The 14,416-nt window shown below is 38.3% G+C and overlaps 1 protein-coding gene across 3 annotated transcripts in view; it reads left to right on the forward strand.

Annotated features, from left to right (window-relative positions):
- The first annotated feature begins 500 nt into the window (after positions 1-500).
- The window catches only part of YES1 (YES proto-oncogene 1, Src family tyrosine kinase), a 69,458-nt gene continuing 55,542 nt past the window's right edge, over positions 501-14,416 (forward strand). The window contains exon 1 of one of the 3 annotated variants that reach the window (XM_033087673.1): positions 501-655. The gene's annotated coding sequence lies outside the window, so the exon portion shown is untranslated. Of the gene's footprint in view, positions 656-746; positions 947-1,056; positions 1,209-14,416 lie in introns of those variants that run through there. The other 2 variants (XM_033087672.1, XM_033087674.1) reach the window with 2 other exon arrangements.

The following is a 14,416-nucleotide window of genomic DNA, read 5'->3' on the forward strand; positions in this document are numbered from 1 at the left end:
TCGGCTTCCCTCTACAGACAAGGCTGGTTCGACCTACAGTCAACAGGAAGCTCCTGGGCTGGGACAGACTCGGAAGGCGGCCAGACGCGAGCGTTTTTGGACGGCGATCAGGCTTGTGATGAGGGTGTTAGTAACGCACCCCTGGCTCCTGCAGCTGTGCGGAGGTTTTACTATCAACGACAATGGGTGAGGAAGCATAGTACTGAGAAGCAAACAGCCAACCAAAATAACTCAACCCTGTCCTCCCCCACAAAAACAAACAAAGCCACAAAGCCCTCCGCACTACAGAGAGCGGGTGGAAGAGAAAAGATAAAGGCGTAGGGGGCGGAATCTGCGCCCCCAGCTTCATCTCCTGCCGCAGCCCGGTCGGCGGCTGCAGGGTCCGCAGGGTGGGGAGGGGCGCTGTGGGCCGGCTCTCCGCGTGCAGCAGAGCCTTCTCTTCACGCCCCCTCAGCCTACGCCACCTCGGGAATCCGCCCCGGACCCCGCCGCCATGTTGGGTCGGGATAAGTGCCTCGAACTTGCCACCTAGGGGGACCGCGACAGGGGTGGTCCGCAGCCCCGGGCGGCGCGCGCCGGCGCAGGAAGGCTGGGGGCTCTCGAGCCCGGGTGGGCGCGGCGCCGGTTCCGGTGAGCCGGCTGGCAGCGCGCGCAGGTAGCCGCAGCCCCTGCCCCCGCCCCCGCCCCCGCGTGGAGGGGCGGAGCCAGGAGTGAGGGCGGGCGCGCAGCGGTGGGGAGGTGCGGAGTGAGGCCGAGGGGTGGGGGAGCCCGGGAATTCCCTCCTCCTGAAGTAACGAGTTAGGGGCCGGCTGTACAGTCGTCGCTGGCGCGGGGCTCCCGGGACGAGGAGGTGGAAGGAGGGAGAGGGCCCTGAGGGCCTCGCCTCCGCCCCCCACCACCCCGCGCCGCAGCAGCAGCGACCCATGTGAGCGCGACTCGAGGGCAGGTACGGACCCCGCGGCGCACCGCGAGTGGAGGCGGCCGACCCCGGCGGGGCAGCGCTAGGCCCAGGCGCCCGCCCGCCCCTGGAGGCGCCGCCGCTCCCCGCCCCCGCCGGCTCCGAGTCGGGAAGTTGGGGAAAAAGTTCTCCCATCCCCCGGCCCGGCTTGCCGGGCGGGCGTGTCTTCTTCCCGGCGCTACCTGCTCGCCCCCTGACTCGGTCTCCGCCCCGTCCAGTCCTTCCCGGTCCCGCCCAAGTCCGACTTAAGGTACTAGGATCGTTGGGACACCTCCCCCCCACCCCACCCGCGTCCGTAAGGTCTTGTGGGCCACCTGGCGAGGCGGGGGCGAGGTTTATTTTGGCTCGTTCCCCAAAGTAAAAGGCGAGGGCAGCGTTCCCTTTCTGTCCATAGATTGGGGGTCAGTGTATCGACTTACGCCGGTTGTCTGCTGTGCGGGGAAGGCGACCGAGAGTGTGTGTGTGTGTGTGTGGGACGAGTGGGTGAGCCTCACGCTTCACTTGGTTTGATTGAAAACCACAACATGTTCAAGTTTTCCTTTGTTTTGTGTTGGGGGTTGGGAAATATGCATTCACCATCCACTTTTACAGTATTATGCCACTGCCTCCCAATGGGTTCGGGTTCTCTGTCCACTTGTATTACAGACAATTTTGTTTTAAAATGTGTTTTTATACTTGATAATTGCTTCCAGCTTTTGCTTTATGGGACAGCGTTGTTTTAAGAAGCTCTTCGAAAATCAAGTCCGATGTAGGAACTACTCTGATTTTTGTATTGTAGTGAGTGGGATTGGTTCGGATTTGGTTGAATTATTTTCTGCGTAATTGAAAAAGGCATGGAATAACACTCTAACAATTTATAAATTATTAAGGTAGAGAAATGAAAAGTCTCTAGTGGAATCACAACTTTATGCTCATGCCAGTTGTTATGTGTATATGTTACATTGGTGTGTGTTTTCACATTGATGATTTCACATGTGCTGCATATGATTGTAGTATATTCGTGCATTATAATTGTAGGATTACAGTGCCAAAGGTAGCTTGGTAATTCTCAGTATATTTAAACCATCTTGTTAAATTGCTAAAGTTAAGTTACACATTGAGGAAAGTATTACTAAACGTGTACATGTGACTGCATTTAAGGCCAAGTATGTGGTAAATCTAATGTTTTAACTAGTGCAGTGTTTGGCACACAGTGGACAGGAAACGTTTTGAATGGACAGGTAATGAAGGAGTGTCTTGTCTTAGAGGCCAAGGATCTTGTATACCTCATATATGATTTTCGTATCTGTAAAAAAGTTGTATTTCATTAAGCCATACATTTGTTTTACTAATATATAGAACCCATGCCATCGTTTGACATTTAGAAAAGGAAGTTAAATTATATTTTAATTTTTGGACATTAGCTAAACCTCAGTGGAGATTTTGAATACTGGTTGACAATTCATAGGGTCCTAAATTTGAAAGAAAAAAAAAAGTTGCCTTTGATCTGAATACAAAACAGTTCATATCCATGTTTCCAGAATAAAAGATAAAAGGGCTCTTAAAATATGTCTCTACTATAACCACCATAATGTTATAATAGCTTTAATTTTACAGTATGTTTTTGCTGACTTCACAAACCACAAACTTGACTCCTTTTTGTTCAACTGAAAGTGAAATTACAGCTTTGACTTAATCTTCCTGGGATAGATGGAATTTGTCTTATGGCTGAAGTATATTATTAATACATGGTTTGAGTAGTTTTTTAATTCAGGAAATTCTCAAGCTGCAAAATCAATGTCCTTGCAAATCTTCAAGGTATGTAATGTTTAAGGAATAAATATTTTAAAAGAGTAACAGTGACTCACTATAAGTGAAATATTACCAACCCATGGTGTAAGATTTCTTTATACAAAGTTCAGCTTTGCACCTTTTTAGACAGTAAATAGTTTATTAATGTGATTTTTCTTTATAAATATATTTAATTCTCAATCTAGTGTTCAGTATAGGCATCATTTATTAGTTTCTGTTAGCATTATACTAAAAAGCCTGATATCAAAACATTTAAAAGAGCAATACTAAGTTCTGGTATGTAGGAACTTGGGTGATAAAACTATATTAAAAAAAAAAACCTGCAAGGAAGTGATTTCTATAAAAATAAAGAGATGGGAGGAGGGAGGAAGTTGTGATAGGGATCTATCTGGCTTCTGAAGTGGTGGCAAAGTTCTTTTAACCTGATGGTAGTTGCAAGGGTGTTGGCTTTAGTATAAATCATTAAGCCATACATTTGTTCTGTGTGCTTTTGTGTATCTGTGTTTCAGTTTACATAAAACTTTTTTTTCTTTTTTAAAGAAGCTTGTGTTTAATGTACTATGTAAGGTGCTTGGATAAAGAACTTAATATTTGGTGACTGACTTAAGAATACTGCCTGGGCTGTCCTTTGCAAACAGGATTAGTCTTACTATATCATAATTATCACATAACAGCTAGTGTATGTAACTATTTTGACATATAAATAACATGTTAATGTTAATATTTTGAGGGAAGACAGCAGGTTTTACTAACTTTAAATCCTCTTTAGCTTCTATATGGTAAGTGACAAAAAGGTAATCAAAAGGTTTATTAAAGTAATGGATACTGTTCTGTCATCAAGTATAAAATATACCCTATTTTTTTCAGAAAATTATGTAACATGACAGTTAAAACTCAAAATTAACTGGCACCAAGGTAGTAAGTCTTGACTTTTATCCATTTTCAATTTTCTGAACCAGTAATTCTTTAGATCAGTAATTTCAGCCTTACTTTTGATATTATTAAGGAGGTAATGAAATTCTCCGCATAAAATAAGTTTTTGTTTACTTAAGTTTTATGAAGATGTGTCGTAAAATGAGAGTGTTTTGTTTCAAAAGAAAGCAAATGACAATATGGCATAAGAGTTTAGAAAATGCTGAGAATCATTGCTTTATGCTACTTAACTTGCTTTGTGTAATGGCTTGCTGTTTTAATTGCTTTGCATTTTTTAATGTAGAGTTGAAGAAGAGATCACATCTTTGCTAAATTCTTATATCACAGGAACTTTCAATCATGTTATAAAGGTGATGTTTGTGGTACTGGCTTTATAACATGAATATTTACAGGAAGTTTTAGTTAAGATCTTCCATTGTTCAGAACCCAACATGGCTTAGGTCACCTTCAGTTCAGATTCAAACAGGTCTGTAATACAAAGACAAGTTCCTAGAGTGAAGTAAAACTGCCTTTCTTTAAAGGAAATAATCTGTTCCTATTAAAGTACCTTGGTATCTTATTGGTAGTGTGTACGGCAGTTTGTGTGCGGCTGTGGCAGGGTATGTATCATCGCTTTTCTCCTCTCAGCTGCTCCAGTGCCACAATTAGGCTGAGTATTGCTCAGCTGCAGCTGCTGGGTGATTATGAACCATCCAGCTCCTGTCTCAACTCAGAGGCAGATTTAGCAAAAGGAGCTATAGTAACAGCAGAGGGTGAGAGGGAAGAGCCGGCCCTGCTGCCAATATCATTTTAACATGTCTGTATGCCGAGGAATCCTTGGCTGCAGCAGCACTACTGTTGTCTTGGAACTAGCAGATTTGATGGCAACATAGCCTGGTTTGGATTGGGTTTACCTGGTGTTATGCTTTAAGACCTTGAATCTCACTCCAGGAAACAGAGTACAAGATAAGGTACCAATGAGGTACTTTGGGACTGAGTTATAAGCCTCTGTGACCTGGATAGCAATGCCCTTTGGTTTTCCTTGTTTGCGTGTATCTCGTACGAGTATGTTACTGCAGGTTCCCTGAAGCATGTGGCATCTACTCCATGCTGCTTTAAGCTGTGTCCCTTAGAAATGCTGCTGCTCTTACTGTTGTTTGGGGGTGGCAGGAGAGCTTATAAGCAAGCAAGTTGTTTGGAATCCCTACTTTATCCCAGGAAATGGGAGACCTTCAAGAGGGATCATTTCTAGAACGAGCTGCATATGGCACATTCTCTGTGGCTGTCTGAATTTTGCAAGTAGGAACGCTAGATTCTTTTCCCTGTTCTTCCTTTATTCCTGGGGTGTGAGAAAAGATATACATCAACAAACATAGATACAGTATCATCTAAATATGGCAAGCCCCAGACTGGAAGATGCCACAAACAATTTATGCTGCTGCTGAAATGTTGTTGTTTATAAACATGTCGAGCAAAGAGCACAGCATCTTGTCCTCTCTTTTACCACTACTGTTGGAAAATCTACAGAAACAATTCCTTTTACTAATCCTGGCTTTGAAACTTGGTGGTTCAGGGTTTGGCTAATTTTGGATGGGGGATAGAGCATATTGGGAGAAGGAGCTCTCAAACTTGTATGATGAGAAGGAAGGGAGATGTATGGAAGACTGTACTCTTGAACATTAACGGGTACACAGTCGTTATGGCACATACTTAGCAAGACATTGGTGTATTGACTCCCTCTTTCTGCTCCCACAGAACTCTAATTAAGAGCACATTTCTCCTTGCATTATAATTATGTCTTTTCATGACTATGATATATTTGATCTAGTGCTCACAGTGGCAAGGAACTCTTTTACATGAATCTTTACGAACAGTTCCTAGTAGAATAAATGCCTCATAACTTTTGAATTGTATACAAGGATATGGTTCTGCATATGTATATGATTCTATGGATAACAGACTTCTTCCAACACAACACCGCTACCAAAATTTTCTAAAACTAGCTTAGTGCTTTTTCATCAGCTAATGTTAAAACAACTTTTTTAGACTTTTTTTTTTACTCTCAAAGTTTTGTTCTAGAAAATGATTTTATAAAACTGTTTAAACATCTGCAACTGTGAATTTAAAGGTCATTTTGATATTTCTAACGTGAACTGGAAACTTTGTAGTTGAGGTTACACTAGTCTTTAATAAAGTTTATTTTTTTTAAATGATTTTACTATTTTAGTGAATATAGAAAGCCCATGCTTTCTATATTTAGAAAAATCCTAGATTTTTCTAAAATACATTTGGTATCCTCTCATGTTATTACTGACAATATTATAATTATGACTCATGTTCATATATTCCAAAGAAAAAGAAGTCCTGATTTTCTTGACGTAATGTGTGTACAAGAATGCATAGTTCATAGGATAAGTCTGCTGGTTATTGGAGGTGGGGGTTGGAGACAGGAAGTACTGAGGAAAGGCCTGGCCACTGAAACTTAAAGATTGTCTGGTTTCATTCAGCCTCTGTTCCTAGCAATATGTAAACTCTAGGTTTCCTAAAATTAATTACAGAGGCTAGTTACTTATTTAATTTTTAAATATAATTTTCAGTTTTTTTAGCATTAAGTAGAAATTGAGGTGGGGTGGAGAAAGTTGGTGGCTTTTTCTGCGTATTAATACTTATATTTGTTCCATAACAAGTTTATTGATTTCTAACTTTTAGTCTGATGCAATTAGTATTTTACAGATAAGGATACTTTTAAAATAATAACAGGCATTTGAAAAGAAGCAGAGAAGGCAATGTGGTGTAATAAGGAAAAGTCTAAATGGTAGAAGACCATCTATATTTTAATTTTACTTCTGACACTGAAGAGCTATGTGGCTTTAGTCAATTCAGTAAAATCCCTAGGCCTCAGTTTCACCATTTGAAACAAGAGGTAGTTAAGCCAATTGGTTTCTAATACCGTTTCATCCTTATATAAATAAAATAAATGTGTGGTTCTACTACAGTTGAAGGGGTTTTTTTGTTTGTTTTTAATTTTTGTTGGGGAATATTGGGGAACAGTATGTTTTTCCAGGAACCATTAGCTCCATGTCAAGTTGTTGTTTTCAGTCTAGTTGTAGAGGGCGCAGCTCACTGGCCCATATGGGAATTGAACCGGCGACCTTGGTGTTATGAGCACTGTGCTCCAACCACTGAGCCAACCGGTCGCCCCAGTTGAAGTTTTTATACTGGTAAAAATTTAAGAAAATATTTCAGAATCTAGAATTTGAAATAAAATAGATATCAGGTAAGTAAAAGTTACAGTAAAAAACTGACCCATAAACTTGGCGCTGAATTTTCTCAAGCAAATGCAGTGTTATTCCATTCATTAAGTGGACATTTATTAAACATGTGGTGTGAAAAATACTATGCTAGTTTTGATATTATGAAAATGATTGCAGCATGACTGCTCCCTTTTAGGAAAGCACCTTCGGTGGAACTGGCTATGATTATGAGGCTGTTATAAATTTTGTAGATTGTAGATCTTTTCAGTGTGATAATACATTACAATACTTCTCTGGTTTTTGATGATTTTAGTTTGTGATGCCTGTGAAAATTTAATAAATCCCTTTGTACCAGATTTAGCCTCAAGTAAACTGGTTCAATTCATTTGATGTTTTTCTAGACATTAGTTCATTACAAGTATTTGTGACTCATATACACAGGCTCCACAACACCTAAATAGAAGTTTTACTATAAGAAGAGAAATTTGAAAGCAAGGCTTTAAAAACAAAAAATCAGATTTATTTTGCCGTAAAAATTAGAAAAGTAAGAATATATTCATTGAAGCAGATAGTTGTGATGTTGGTTAACAGTAATCATGACTATTTGGATGACAACTTTGCCACATTGTATCAGGAAAATAGCCACTAACATTAAAACATTTCACTTTTTTAATTGACAAAAGTGCAGAGTAATTTTTCTGGGTATTTTCCTTTAACATATGTAGTTAATATTTAGAATAGAATAAGCATGGGAATTGGAAAATAGTTTGCTTTTTAAGATTTGCAAAGTAGATTTGATAAAAACAAAAATTATAAGTAGATTGTGTTCCCAAAGTTTGCCAATCATTTGTTTGAAAATCAAAATCTTTTTCCAGAAAAAGTTTTTCCTGTAAGGTTAGCCTGTTTGGTTATATTTATAGACAGCCCATTAGAGTTTATGTGTAAAAATCTAACAGGTTTAACAGTATTTCAGTGTAAATGTATTCTAATTGATTTTCAGGTTTTGTTTGCTTTTTTTAAATCTGCTGAGTTGAACAGATAAAATATTCAGCCTACTAGATGCTGTGATTATAGTGAATGAACCCATAGTCTTGCTAATCACCCTCTCTCCCCACCTTCTCAACTCCTCACTACTTAAAACTCACTCTGTTGTGAGTTCATATTCAGATGCTAGGACTCATCCAGTGAGGCGTTGCTGTTAAGCTGAATTTTAAGCACAGAAGCCTCCCTAGGTTTTCCCACTTGCTTGCTAAGGCACTCTGAAGCCTCCCTGTAGAACAGTGTGAGGAGTGGGAAAGCTTCAAAAGATAGGGAGTGAGAAACAAAAATGAGGAAAGTAGAAAGGGCTTGGGAAAATGAGGAGTGGATGTAATATGGAATTTGTAATTTTCCCTTTTGTGTCCTTTTTTCTGTTTCCTACTAATTTACTCCTTTTAGGCATTGGGTAAGGAAGGAAGAAAGCCTGTTTTCTGACAAGTGTTATGCCACACATTCATATGCATTATCAAGTTAACTTAAATCTTTGAAATGCCTTTCCAAAATACACAGAAAAACCGTGGAGGAGATAGATATTTATTATACACGAAGAAACAGGATTAGAAAGTATATATAATTTGCTAGGTCATATGACTAGTGATTTGGGTAGAACTGAATTTGAATTTAAGGCTGACTGACAGCAAGCCTGTTCCCTGTAAGACAACTTCTTTACGAATAAGAAGCATTGATGGAAAGAGGATTTCTTGTCTTTTTTCCTCTCCCTTAAATTGTACATTTGTATTGGGGCTAGAAATTTTCAGTCACACTTTTTTTTGGTAGAAGTAGCTTTCTGGTGCATATTTCTTAATAGATGTCAAGGTCAGATATTATATGAGCTGAAGAAGGTTATTACACTAACTAAACTGTAACAAATGCTTTCCTTTTGTAGGTTTGGGTTTGTAATGGAAAATTGATATACTAATTTCAAAACATTCCTTATCTTTTTATAAAGTAAAATGTTAATCCGAGATTAACAGAGACAGTGTTCAGGTGTTTTTCCAATCAGGTTTCTTGTTTCCTGTCTAAATTTAATTCATCAAAAGAACAAGAAAGCATGCAAAAGATGGGTTATTACACTAAACTGTAGTAAATGCTGGCCTTTTGTAAGTTTGGGTTTGTCAAGTACATACGTAGTCTGTATTTATGTAGTCAACCCCTCTCTCTCCCTCCTCCTCCCTCAACTTCTGCTTCTCTCTCTCTCTCTCTCTCTCTCTCTCTCTCTCTCTCTCTCTCTCTCTCTCTCTCTGTCTCTCTCACATGCTCACATCTAGTCTTCTGACTCAAAGGCTGGCTCAAACTTCTGTACAATATTGTCTTCATTTCTACTAATTATGTCATTTGTTCCTAGATGAGTTAGTAGAAATAGAGGGAAGGTCTGTATTGTCCAAATGGCTCTCCATTACATTTTAGACAAATGATGAAGAAAGAGAGCACACTTACTAATTTTACCTGTCAGTAGGATGGAATTTCATACCTCTTGGTACAGATTCATCAACCATTCAAAACTTCACTTCCTTCTGGAGGAAACAGTGGTATTCTTCCATACTGGCTTGTTCCTATAAATCTTATTGTTACATGAATTTCTCTCTCTCTGGATGAAGAGTCTCATCTAAAGCTCCAAATGGAAATTTTGTTTGCTGCTCTTGCCACTGTGTCGCATTCCATTGACAATGATTTCCTTCACCACCTTAGAAGCCTTTTCTTCTTTGGCTTCCTTTTATTTTTTCAGTTGTATCTAAGAGTGCACCCTTTGTCCTCTCTAATAAGCTGGAGCATTATTTTCTGGTGGGAACACTAACTTGCTGTTGTAGCATTATTATCTCCTATGCAATATCTACAGTATAACTCCTTCACACATCACTCCAACAGTTCACTCCACATTGCCCATGTGTATTAAGTCTTCATAAGGGTTGGCAGATAGGTGTTAAGCTCTTGTGCTAAGTCTAAATGATAGGAGTGGCTGCCACTAGAATGTAAGTTCCATGAGAGTAAGGATCTTTGTTTTGGTTACAGAAGTTATTCCAAGCATCTAGAACAATAGCACATAGTAGACAATTATTAAATATTTTTAAATGTAGGAAAGTGCACCAGTCTGTCTGCTGGCAGTTTCTGCCTACCATGGGCATAGGAGAAAGGAATGTCAGCAAATAGCTAGCTCCTCACTAAAAACTCATGCGTTAACTGCAGATGCTTGTTCCTCAGGGCTTCTTGGAGTGGCAGGCCTAGTGCTAAACTAGTAGCATTAACACTCAGGATGAATTCAAATAAACTTTCTACTTTAATCCGATGGATATACTGAGGTTTGATTTGGCAGTGACTTGTAAATGTTAAAGAGCAGTAACAAAAGTATGTACTTACAGTAAGTGGGTTCCTTTCCTTTGTATCTTATTTTCTAAATATATCCAGCAACCATGCTTCTTAAAAACTCTGACACATGTTAATAGTCCTTACATTACATTGATGTAAGCAAGTTACATGCATATATCTGGTTGTAAGTAGAGCTGGAAAAAATAGTCCTTGGCAGGGCAGCTACCTTCTAGTGACAACCATAGGAGGGGAAGATGAATTTTTGGTGGGAAGGTAGCAGCTGTCTCTGCCACATAAGGGGAAAGGAAGTAAACCAGTAGTTAAACATGTTAGACATCTATATAGAAATACACTATTTGGTTGTATAAACATGGTTAGAATATTTATTTGAAAGGTGTGGACATAGATGGTATCTTCTTAATTTAAGGCAAGAATACTAGTACATAAGTAAACTAGTTATGATGGAAGATGTAAAAAATTGCAACCCCTTTTGGAAGGTTTTTTTTTTTTAAATATAAGCAGAGATTCTGAAAAAATTTAATTTCATGTTTTAGGTGCCGTGTTTCCCCGAAAATAAGACCGGGTCTTATGTTAAATTTTACTCCAAAAGACGCATTAGGGCTTATGTTCAGGGGATGTCATCCTGAAAAATCATGCTAGGGCTTATTTTCTGGTTAAGTCTTATTTTGGGGGAAACATGGTAGTGAAGGAAGCTATAAGGATATGTGCTATTTTACATGCTTATATATTTCTCTAAAGAAGATATAACTGGCCAATGGACTCATGAAAAGAAGTTCAGCATCATTAATCATCAGGGAAATGCAAATCAAAACCACAGTGAGATATCACCTCACACTTGTCAGAATGGCTATTAGCAAAAAGACACGAAATAAGTATTGGTGAGAATGTGGAGTAAAGGGAACCTTCGTATACTGTTGGTGCAATTATAAATTGGTGCAGCCACTATCAAAAACAGTATGGATGTTCCTCAAAAAATTAAAAATAGAACAGGCGTATGACCCAGCAATTCCACTTCTAGGTATTTAACCAAAGAAATAAAAAACACGAATTCAGAAAGACATATGCATGGCAGTGTTCATTGCAGCACTATTTACAATAGCCAAGGTGTGAAAGCAACCTAGGTGTCTATTGACAGGTGAATGGATAAAGATGTGGTATATGTATATACAATGGAATATTACTCAGCCATAAAAAGAATGAAACTTTGCCATTTGTGAAAAAATCGATGGATCTAGAGGGTATTATGCCAAGTGAAATAAGTCATAGAGAAAGCCGATCATATGATTTCACTTACATGTGGAATCTGAAGGACAAAGCAAATGAGCAAGCAAAACAAAACAAGGCTCAACAGAACAAACTGATGGTTTACATAGCACTTGTAGTGATGAAGAGAAGGCAGTAATTTAGCCAGAGAGGAGGAGTTTGAGGAGATGGGCAAAAAAGGTGAAGGGGATTAAGAGGTACAAATTTATAAAACAAGTTATAAAACAAGTCACAGGGATGTAATGTACAGCATAGCCACTAATACCGTAATAACTTTGTACGGTGGCAGAAGGGTTACTAGACTTGTGGTGATCACTTTGTAAGGTATATGTATGTGGAAGCACTGTGTTGTGTACCTGAAACTAGTATGATATTGTATCTCAACTATAATAAAAAACAGAAAACCAACAACAACAAAGTATTTGCTATTTTGAACTAAATTAGGACCAATAGACAAAAGTTAGTGATATGTAAATTCTAGAAAGAACCTTTGGAGATAGGGACCATGTTGTCATGGGTTTATATTAAAAGTAACAGGAAGGTAATTCTGGACTTGAAGGAGTTGTATGTCCTAGAGTTTAGGAAACATTAGAAAACCAGTCAGAGTTTATGATTTAAGATTCTAATGGGCAGTATACCACCTAAAGGAATAAAAAGTCTAAAAATACCCCAAACTTTTTATATGAAAAGCTTAGGAAGCACTTTGGTGGCGGAGCACATCAGAGTAGAATGGGGATTGTAGTATCTGCATTTACATAGCACTTTTAGTGATTAAGAAAAGGCAGTAATTAGCCATGTGAAACCATTTGGTGGGGATAGTGACATGTGGAAATTATGATGGAGCTAAGGCCCCCAATCTCTCCTCACACCTCTGCTTCCCCCCTACTCCCTTAGCCTTTCCAACTGGGGCTTAGTTTTTATTTTTGAATTAAAAATGAATAGAAATTAAGTCAAAAGGAGGACCTTGTAATAAAGATTAAAGTAGAAGAGAGGGTCAAGAACCTCTTAGGATATTGTCAGAGGATGAATAGGATTTTTAGAATGATTGATGCTTAGAAGAAGGAGAAACTAATGACAACATAGATGATTCTTAGAGATAAATTCACATCTAGAAGATGGCAGCCACAGATCCACAACTTAGGAAAGTTGAAACAATAGATAACAGGGAACACCTAGCATGTCTTCTTTTTTTATCTCCTAATTTCTGTACAAGAGGATGCTCTTTAAGTTAGCAAAGCTAGAAAAAAAGAATAAGAAATTAGATAGTAGATAGTAAGAGGGCATCTAGCTTTAATTGATTTTAAGCGTCTGGGTCTAGAAGAATTCTATCTGAAGGTTCTGGAAAACATTTCTGATATTCCCGGAGCCCCACCAGTAATAGGGAAATCATGGGGACAGGTAGACCTCTTGAAGAAAGAAAACTGATTAAATGAGGCCTTAGAAAATGAATTTTAATAAATGCAGACACTGAAAGTTGCCTTTAATTCCTGACAAAATTCAGTATCAGTTTATTAATCAATTACCATTTATAAACAATTGGAAGGTTATAAAGGTAATTTTTAACAGTCCAGCTGTGCTTTCTTGAATCATTGAACCCACCTGTGTGGTTCCTGTGGGTGAGTAGTTGAATCCCATAAGCTTAGTTTTCTTTTTAAGAGTAGGGATCAGTGATTCCTTTTCTATTTTTTTAAGTCTTTCATTTTCCTCTTTCTGTAATTAAGTCTTCTAATAGCGTGATAGACTTTTTTTTTTTAATCTTTTTGATCATATTCAGCGGCAGGGATATTAACAGATTCTAAACTCTTTTTATGTATTTTCAGATTTTTAAAAAAGGAGACTGAACTGGAATATATAAGCATGCCTATTATCCTATAATCTCAGCGAACATTGTTTTATTTTTGTTACATATATGAATAACGATGCCTTAAAGTTATTTCAGTTTGCTTTTTTTAAAAAATTTTTTATTGGGGTGACAATTATTAGCAAAGTTACATAGATTTCAGGTGTACGATTCTGTATTACATCGTCTGTATATCACATTGTGTGTTCACCACCCAGAGTCCTCCTTCCATCACCATATGTTTGATTCTGTTTACCCTCATTTATTCCCCCACCCACTACCCCCTTACCCTCTGGTCAGTTTGCTTTTTCATCGAAGGCTACTTTTCCATATGAGCTGCTTGTTTATAACCTTTGCCAATATTGCTATTAGGTTATTTGTCTTTTTCTTAAAGATTTTTAGGGAATCTTCATATAGCATGGATATTATTTGTCTTCATATCTCTGCTTGTCTTTGTTTTATCTAATTTTTTTTTAATTAGTTTCAGGTATAGAAAACAATGTAATAGTTAGACACACCCCTCACAAAGTGATTGTCTAATATTTTTATCTTAAAAATAATTTTCCTTTTATAATTTCTGGATTTTGTGTTTTAAGAATACTTTTCATAGTTGATGGTCATTTAAAAATTCTTTGTACAGGTTTTTGTCTTATATTGCAAATAATTTAGCTTTTGTGGAGTTTGTATTTATATATATTGTGGCATAAGCATCCAATTTTGTCTTCACTAATTATTAAATCTTTTTCCCATTTATAACATTTACAGATTCTTCTACTGTAAGGCATGTTTCTGGGCTCTCTTTTCCATACATTTACTTGTTTATTCCTATGCCAGTATCACATGGGTTCTGTGTGATGATGAGGATCTTGACCATAACAATAGAAAGAGCAGCAGCTAATGTGTGTTAAATATCACCTGCTTGCCAGTCACAGTGATAAATACTGTAGCACATTGCAACTAATTTGTCTCTCAAAAACCCTATGTGTGAGGTATTCTTTTTCTTTTGAAAATCTGCCTTAAGTGTTCTGACATGTA

This window comes from Rhinolophus ferrumequinum, chromosome 19 (assembly GCF_004115265.2).
Source record: "Rhinolophus ferrumequinum isolate MPI-CBG mRhiFer1 chromosome 19, mRhiFer1_v1.p, whole genome shotgun sequence".
Lineage (NCBI taxonomy): Eukaryota > Metazoa > Chordata > Mammalia > Chiroptera > Rhinolophidae > Rhinolophus > Rhinolophus ferrumequinum.